This window comes from Ricinus communis, chromosome 6 (assembly GCF_019578655.1).
Source record: "Ricinus communis isolate WT05 ecotype wild-type chromosome 6, ASM1957865v1, whole genome shotgun sequence".
In the NCBI taxonomy this organism is placed as follows: Eukaryota; Viridiplantae; Streptophyta; class Magnoliopsida; order Malpighiales; family Euphorbiaceae; genus Ricinus; species Ricinus communis.
This window is the reverse complement of record NC_063261.1, coordinates 27252967-27261874: the sequence shown is the minus strand read 5'-3', so window position 1 is coordinate 27261874 and position 8908 is coordinate 27252967.

Genomic DNA, 8908 nt, shown 5'->3' with positions numbered 1-8908 from the left:
TGAACATCTTTTTGTAAAACTTCTTTAGCAGATTTACAATCAATCCTTAGAAGAAATTTTTGGTTTAAAAGATCGCTTTGAAATTTTGAAATGCATAAAACTATCGAAAGAATTTCTTTTTTGATAGTTGAATAGCTTTTTTGTATATCATTCCAGTGTGCAGAAGTAAACTGGACAATACATTCTTTGTTGTTTTAGACTTGCTTAAGAATCCCACCATATCCTAGATTTGATGCATCGGTTTCAACAATTTTAAATACAGATAGATCAGCTAGGTGTAAACATAGTATTTCAGAAACTTGCTTTTTTATGCTTTGGACAATCTTTGTATGCTCATCGGTCCATGCAGGGGGGTTTTTCTTTAACCTATCATGAAGGGGCTTTGCAAGACAGTTCAAATTTGGATAAAAATCCATTAAATAATTTAAACTACCAAGGAATCTTTGTAATTGTGTCTTTTCCAAAATTTTGTCTGAAAACTTTGAAGTAAATGCTAGAGACCTTTCAATTGGGGTGATAGTACCCCGGGAGATATAGTGTCCAAGAAATCTAATTTTTGTTTGAAATAAAGATATCTTGGATTTTGAAACCACTAAACCATTTTTCTTAACAACATAGAAAAATGTCTCCAAGTGTCTGAAATGTTGCTCAAGAGAATTTGAAAATATCAACACATCATCAATGTAGACAATGCAAAACTTTGAATAAGGATTGAAAATGTCATTCATGATTTTTTGAAATTCAGAACGAGCATTTTTTAATCCGAAGGGCATTACATTCCATTCGTACTCGCCAAATGGAACTCGCCTAAGCGAGTTTATACATCTGCTTTTGGATGAATCTGGATTTGCTAAAATCCTGATTTCATATCAAACTTTGAAAAAATAAAAGCAAAATGAAGCTTTTGAAGAAGATCTTTTTTGTTTGGAATTGGATATCTGATCCACTTTAGGGCTTTATTCAAAGGTTTGTAATTAATCACCAACCTAGGTGTTCCTCTTTCTATCTCACTATTTTTGTTGACATAGAAAGCTGCACATGACCAGGGGGATCTAGATTTGGTAATCAAACATTTTTGCTCTAAATCTTTTATTTCTATTCTATAGTGGCTTTATAGGGTTTCATTCATTTGGATGGGTCTTGCTTTAGTATGGATTTGTTTATCAGAAAAATCTTTTTCATATGGTAAATCTACCATATGTTGTTTTCGTCTCCAAAAAGCATTAGGAAAATATGAACAAACTTCATTTTCAATCTTCTTTTGCAAATTAGAGATTTTTCTTTAGACAAAATCATTTTACATTTGATTTTGGATTCTTTTCAAACCCATATCTTGTTTTAAGTGGAAAAGCTGGGTTTGTTTTCCTTTGATCAAAGCATTTATCTCAAAATTGTAAATTGAGTGGGCTTTAATAAGATTGAGATTTCTCTTTTTGGGTTTTTCTATAAAAGGGAAAACAATCTTTGAATCCTTGGCTTTAAAAATAATACCAGCAGTAGTTACTTTGAAAGGAGTAATTAAATTGATAAAAGGAGTTCCTAAAATAACTGTTTGCTGAAGATCTTTTGTAAGAATAAAAATATTTTTTAAATCAATATTATTATTTAGAATTGCAGCTTCAGTTTTTCCCGCAATCCTAATCTTTGAACTATTGGCTGAAGTAAGCTTCTCTTTAGTTTCTTGATGATACCTTTTAGGAACCAGCTCATAATTGATACAATTGAGGTATGCTCCTGTATCAAATAAAGCGATGGTTTCTATTTGGAAATCACCAGAGAAAATGAGATCTTATTAATCTATGCATAGGACAACTAAAATTTTGAATTTTAAAGAAGTAAAATGTAAATCTTGTTAGATTATTTTTATTAGGTCTTTAAGAAATTAAAATTTATAGTTTTTTTTCTGTATTTTCTAGTTTTACATATGTATGATTCTTTTATGGAAAAGATCAAGTATAATAATAGTTTTTAAACAACAGACTTACGAATATTGGAGGAGGCTTACAATCAATATTATTCTCTTATGTAAAACTGAAGAAAGATAAAGATTTTTTATTATGAGTCTAAATTATGTAGTAAGCTTAAGGATGTGGATATGGCAAAAAAGAATTGGAGGAGGAACTTGATGTTATCGTCATATGATTTTTTAGTTGACACATTGTACATAAAAGATTATTAGAGTATACTTAGTAGGAATTATGACTATATTTAAATTTTAAAAGAAAATATATATAAAAGATGATTTTAAAATTTGAATGGAGAAAATTCAGTAAGAATTAGCATATTATGTACTTGAAATAAACTCGTTATATACTTACTAGATTCTATTTACTGTATTCGTTTAGGTCAATAATAACAATAGCAAAAAATTTATATAGTTAATATCCACACATGTATTTTTTTTAAACATCTAAATTGCAATATTTGATTTAACACAATAGTTATATTTACATAATTTGATAATTTTGAGTTTGATTTATGATTTTAAGTTCATGAAATATAGTGAGAAAAATTAATTAAAAATTAAGTATTATATATATGAAATATACTCATATACTAAATATATATTGATTACTATATATCTTAAATTTCAAATTGGTATTACACCATAAAGGGTAGCGTATGGCTCATCAATAAAAGAAAATTTAAATACTTATTTATTTTTAATTTTTTAATTTATTTAATACTTTTCTTGAATAAAAATCATACATAAAAAGCTTGAGCTAATTAATTTCTATCTTTCTAACAAATTTCACTCAAGAAACAATAAATAATATTGTTATTGTCTTTTATTTTATGTCTCATTTCTTCTTCTTTCACATAATAAAATGATATTAATGAGAGCAAATAAAAATGAAAGCTTATCAATATCTAAAAAGAAATTCACTGTATACTTAATAAAACTAAAATCTAAATAGAAAAAACTCAATGAGAATCAAAGTATCATATACCTGAAATAAACTCGTTATATATTTAGTGTATACTATTTACTGTATACTTTTAAAATTGTCCTTTAATAATAGAATATCCTTTACATCAAAATTTATGTATATGATATTTTCTTCCCAATGTTCGTTGTGGTGAAGAAAAATAAGTACTATTGCAATGTTTGTATATGAGATAAAATATAAAAGATTATTTCATAATCAGTAACAGTTGCAGTATAATATATTTAAAATATACTAGTTATATACTCATTATATACCTTTTACTGTTTATTTTTAAATCTGTTTTATATACTTATTGTCAAAATATACATTTTTTTTATACCTGCATATACTCGTTAATTCTCAATATACGAATTTTGTACAACATATATATATGAATCAAAAATTATTTAAATATTAATTTTCTACAATCTCATAATAGATACTTATTACCTGCCTCTGTATATTCATGATATACTTTTTACTGTATAATTATTTTTTCTTAATGTATACTTATTATATACTCTTTACCTTAACTTTTAGAACTTATTTTATATTTTATTTTAAATTACTTTTTATAATCTATTATTGATTTATTTTTTATTTTTTTATTTATATCAATATAATAGTCAATACAAGTACTTTATAGGATATATATCATAGCACATGAATTTGAATCTATTTTTGTAAAATTTCAAAACGTAGTATACTTTTGTGTACTCATTATATATAGTTTTTTGCAAATAAATTTTGATTACTTATTTATTTCCAGATCTAAGAACTTAAATTCTTTAATCATCTTATTCATATAATATAATTGTTTTGAAAGATTTTAAGGTATTTGTTTTTCAAAATAACAAAAAATAAAAAAGGTAGATGGATGAGATTGAATTACTTGTTTTTAACTTTCTGTTCTCTCGTTTTCTATTGTTATTGCATATCAAAGACATTGGGGTGATTTGTTTGTGCTCGCTGCCCTTGAATCAACAAATTATGGGGAGAGTTGAGAACAACTTGGACAGAGCTTTTCTTACTATTCCAAACTATGCTGTGACGATTATGGCAAATCTTCCAAACTATCATAGGCACGATAGCACAAACTTCGGTAGAGTTGGAGCGCAGAACTTCATCTAGCCAGTCCGCAAAAGCGCTCAGTTGGATTAAAGAGAAGAACTTGGATCATCTCATGGTCGAGTTGGACGCAATAGAAGTGGTTGATAACGTCAGAGGTTTAAATGGTATTTCTATTTTTTTTATTTTGCTATTAAGGACTGTAAAAACCTTGTTAGCTTGTTTTCGCAACTTGCAATTGCGCTTTGTCTTTAGATCTGCGAACTGTATAGCACACCTGCTTGCTAGAGGTTGCCAGGTTTGGCGGAATGGAATATCTGCCCTCCCCCTTTTATTTCTCATGCTTTGTTTTCTGATTCTCCTTAATGAATTTTCCCTTTCATTCAAAAAAATTGTCTAAGTTACTTGTGTGTAATATTGTATTTTCCTGCTAATTCTGACGCAAGGAAGGAATAAAGTAAGAGATTATTTTCTCCTCTTTAATCAGTTAGCTTTGCATTGGGAGCTTTAGAAAACCAAAAGATATTTAACATATTATATAATTTATGCAATGTATTATTGATACTTTTTTAGTTCAGCTCAGTTGATTAACATCGATGAAATTGAAAACTTTGTTCAAACATAATATTAGTCATCCATTTTATCATTTGAATTTCTTTTTTAAATAAGAAACCTATCTACCGTTGTTTAGCAATAAGTATAAAGTATAAAATTTAATAATAAATTTTTCAATTTTCTAAACCTGTTAAAAGTATAAATCTAATAGTAAAGATGGTGAAGGCACAGTTTCTCAGCCGAATGAAAGTGCCTCCGGATCTACCATTTCATCAACTTATCTACTATCTCAATATTGATTTCCTAAAGTACTTTTGGTTTTAGTATGTTAATACCTTATACTCCAAGTTTTTTCCCTATGGGGGTTGCATGTGTTTGGTTTAAAGATTTTGTGGAGTCGGTGATTATTTCTCATCCAAAAGCTATATCAAATTCAATTTATAAAATTTAAAAATCATACATGCCTTAATCTCAATCAACTGTTAATTCTAATTCTATCATCTCTATTTTAAAGTCTTTTTCTTGTCAGTTGATTGCTAATCTGATTTTTTATTTATCTGAATAATATTATTTTTTATTAAAATTATTAATAACAACTTAATGTAAGTTAATTTCATATAATTTATTTTCTTATAATTCATGATAAATAATAATTATTTTAAAATTAAAAGTTAAATAATTATAATATTTATGATTATAACATTTAAAATTTAAAATTTTTTTATTAGTAGTATTTAAATTTTAACCTTTATTTATAAATTAACTTTCATAAATATTTTCAATAATAAATACAATTAAGTTAAATTAAATTAATTATAATATTTTTAGTTATGAAAAACTACTTTTATTAATTTAGATTATTAAAAATAATATTAGTAAAATAAAAATAAATTATCCCATTAATTATCATTTAATATACTGACAACAACAACTAATAAAATTTTATTAAATAATTTAATTTCTCAGCTATATTAGCAATGAACAATCCGCAATCAATCAAGCCCTATATTATAGTCATATGGGGTATTTTAGTTAAGTTATTGCTATAAGTATTTTTGGCGAATTTTGATTTTTTTTAACCATTAGAATTTTTACATTAAAGTGCAAAGCCCAAGAAGTATTCAAAGGCCCAAAAAGGCCAAGCCCACGAACAAAAGAAAAACAAGTCATCCCTACGACAAAGAAACCCTAATCTCTACTTCTAATAGAGCAGCTGCTGCTACACCTTCAGGTGCCACCATGGGAGAAAGCTCCAACAACTGAACTTTCAGGAAGTAGCAGAGAACAATTGATTGTGGACACTTTGATGCATTTCGATTTGATGAAGGAGCTAATAACCAATGCAGAAATACCTAATCAAAGTAGAGAATGGGATAGAAATCCAAGAGCCAAAACCTTCTTCAATCAAAATCAGCTTACAAACAAGACATCAAAGGTGAGATCTTGATTCCATAAAAAGATTCTCATACTAGAGAGAGATATGTTCCACCGTAAGAGCTCCAATAAAAGCTCATATTAAGAGCACAAAAACTTACATTCTTTTAACTATAAAAAACAATTAAACAAAGGAAAAGTTGAAGAAAAAGGGATGGATGAGGTGGTTTGGTCAAAAAATGGCCAAAACCACCTCTTCAGAACCACTTAATGATACTGAACTTCAGAGAACTAAGAGAGACGGAACAAAAACTCTGTTCAAAGGCAACATTTACGTTCCCCAAATTTTGGTTTTGAGGCCTTTCACACTTGCCGTCATCTATAGGAGCCTCTTTAATATGATATACTTTCATGCAAATTAGACTTTTCATAATGGTAGTCGCTCTTTACGAGTAATATATATATATATATATATATATATATATATATATGTATATATATATATATATATATATATATATATACATATATATATATATATATATATATATATATATATATACATATATATATATATATATATATATTACTCGTAAAGAGCGACTACCATTATGAAAAGTCTAATTTGCATGAAAGTATATCATATTAAAGAGGCTCCTATAGATGACGGCAAGTGTGAAATATATATATATATATATATATATATATATATATGTATGTATTTATATATATGTATATGTATTTATCGGGTTTCATTATTTTATAACTTAGATTATGTAGTTTTTTTTGAAACAAAAATAATATTTTTTAGATCGTAAAAAAAAATATCTCACCATTAAAAAAAATCGATTTGTCGGAATTCAGCTATCTTTATTCCGATTAGCTATCATTATCAAGTTACTCATATTTGATAATATGAGTTTGGAGTTTAGAAACTTTTAATTCCATTATTTAACCGTTATATTATGGTTTAAGAAATCATTAATCCGATGAGATCGTTTACGATCAAATAATAATATTTTGAATTATTAAGTTTTAAATTCATATTATCAAATACGAGACATATGATAATGACAACTCATCAGAATAAAGATAGTTAAATCATTATCAATCGATACTTTTTAATGGTAAATATATTTTTTTGTCATAATTTTTAACTATATATCTTTTTTTGTCAAAAAAAAAAAAGATATTCTAAGTTGTCAAATGTTAAAATCACAAGGTATCTTTTTGTACTTATCCCTATATATATATATATATATATATATATATATATATATATGTTTAATTATATTTTTAATATTATATTAACTAACAAATTAGTTTTTAAATTAGATGATGATTCTAATTATAAAAATAATATTTTTAATATTTGTATTAACTAGTAAGTTAATTTTCTCATTACACAATAACTTTTAATTCTAAGAAATAGTAATATTAATTATATTTATAGTATTAATTTATATTTTTTAAATATTATTAAATAATTTTTGTATTATTAAACTGATAAAAATCTTCTTTTAAACTAATAAGATCTTAAATATTAAAAAATTTGAGATATTTATTTTATTTTTAATATTATAAATAAGTATAAAATATCAAAATTTTATTAAGTTTTATCTATAAACTTCATTTTTATTGTTTATAATTAAAATAATTAAAGCACTCGTGCAACATATGAATAAATGGCTACTGTGTATTAAATTCTGAGACATAAATTTTTTGACATGTATATTTTGACAAATAAAATTTTTATTTTGATATATGTACTTATTCTTAACATATAAAATTCAAGTTTATATGTGATTTTATTATTTTATATTATTTTATAAATTAATAAATTATATTTTAATTAAATAATAGCTCTAATCCTAAAAATAATATTTTTAATATCACATTAACTAACAAATTAATTTTCTAATTAGACAATGATTCTATATAATTCTAAGAAGTAATATTGTAAATTATATTTTTATTAACTAATATGTTAATTTTCTAATTATATAATAATTTATAATCTCAATTATTACACTAATAAATATGTTTTTAAACCAATAAAATTTTAAAATATTTAAGAAAATATTTAAAAATATTTAATTTATTATTACTTTTAAAATATTATAAATAATTATAAAATATTAAGAATTCTATTAAACTATGTCTATAACTCAATTTATATTATTATATATAATTAAAATAATTATAACGGTCATTCAACATTCAAGTTAACGACTAATATATATTAAATTTTAAAATATAGAGGAAAAGAGCAAATCACATTAAAAAAAAAAAAAGGGAAAAGAGCAAATCAAATAAATGATTTCTGAATAAATATGAATGAACAGTTCTTTATTTGATTTTTCAGAAGAATCTGTACCAAAATCAATCTCCAAGAAAAAGAAAAAAAGAAAAAGCAATACCGTTTCAAAAATATTCCCCATCAACAAATAATGTATGCGGTTCTGGTGGCTCTCCATTTGGTTTAATAAGATACACACCATCATTTTGAATTTCCCAGTTACATTGGATGCATTGCAGTCTCACTTGATACGCCCAAAAGACTCCATGATACGTATCATTAACATGGGCATAACACCAAGCTAATGGGAACATTACATCCAAAACCTGCCATGATATGCGTTCTCCTGGTTTCAATACGATAAGATCTTCTCCATCTTTACCTCCGCACATCACATCTACGTTGTGGGTCGCGTTATTAGCAAGCGACACCTTCACTGTCGGCACCAAATAATCCCATATTTGTTTTATCGTCGATTCCTCGGCAGACGACACAATCGACAGCAGTAGAAAGAGCGCAACGCACAGTATGCATTTCTTGCTCTCATGGATGGTCATCACAGTCGGTGATAACAATTACAGTAATAACGATATTGATATTGATATTAGCAGTCAGATCGCATAATTGAAATGGGATTTTATTTATGTTTTGGATCTGCAGTTATTGCAGAACACACGGTAGC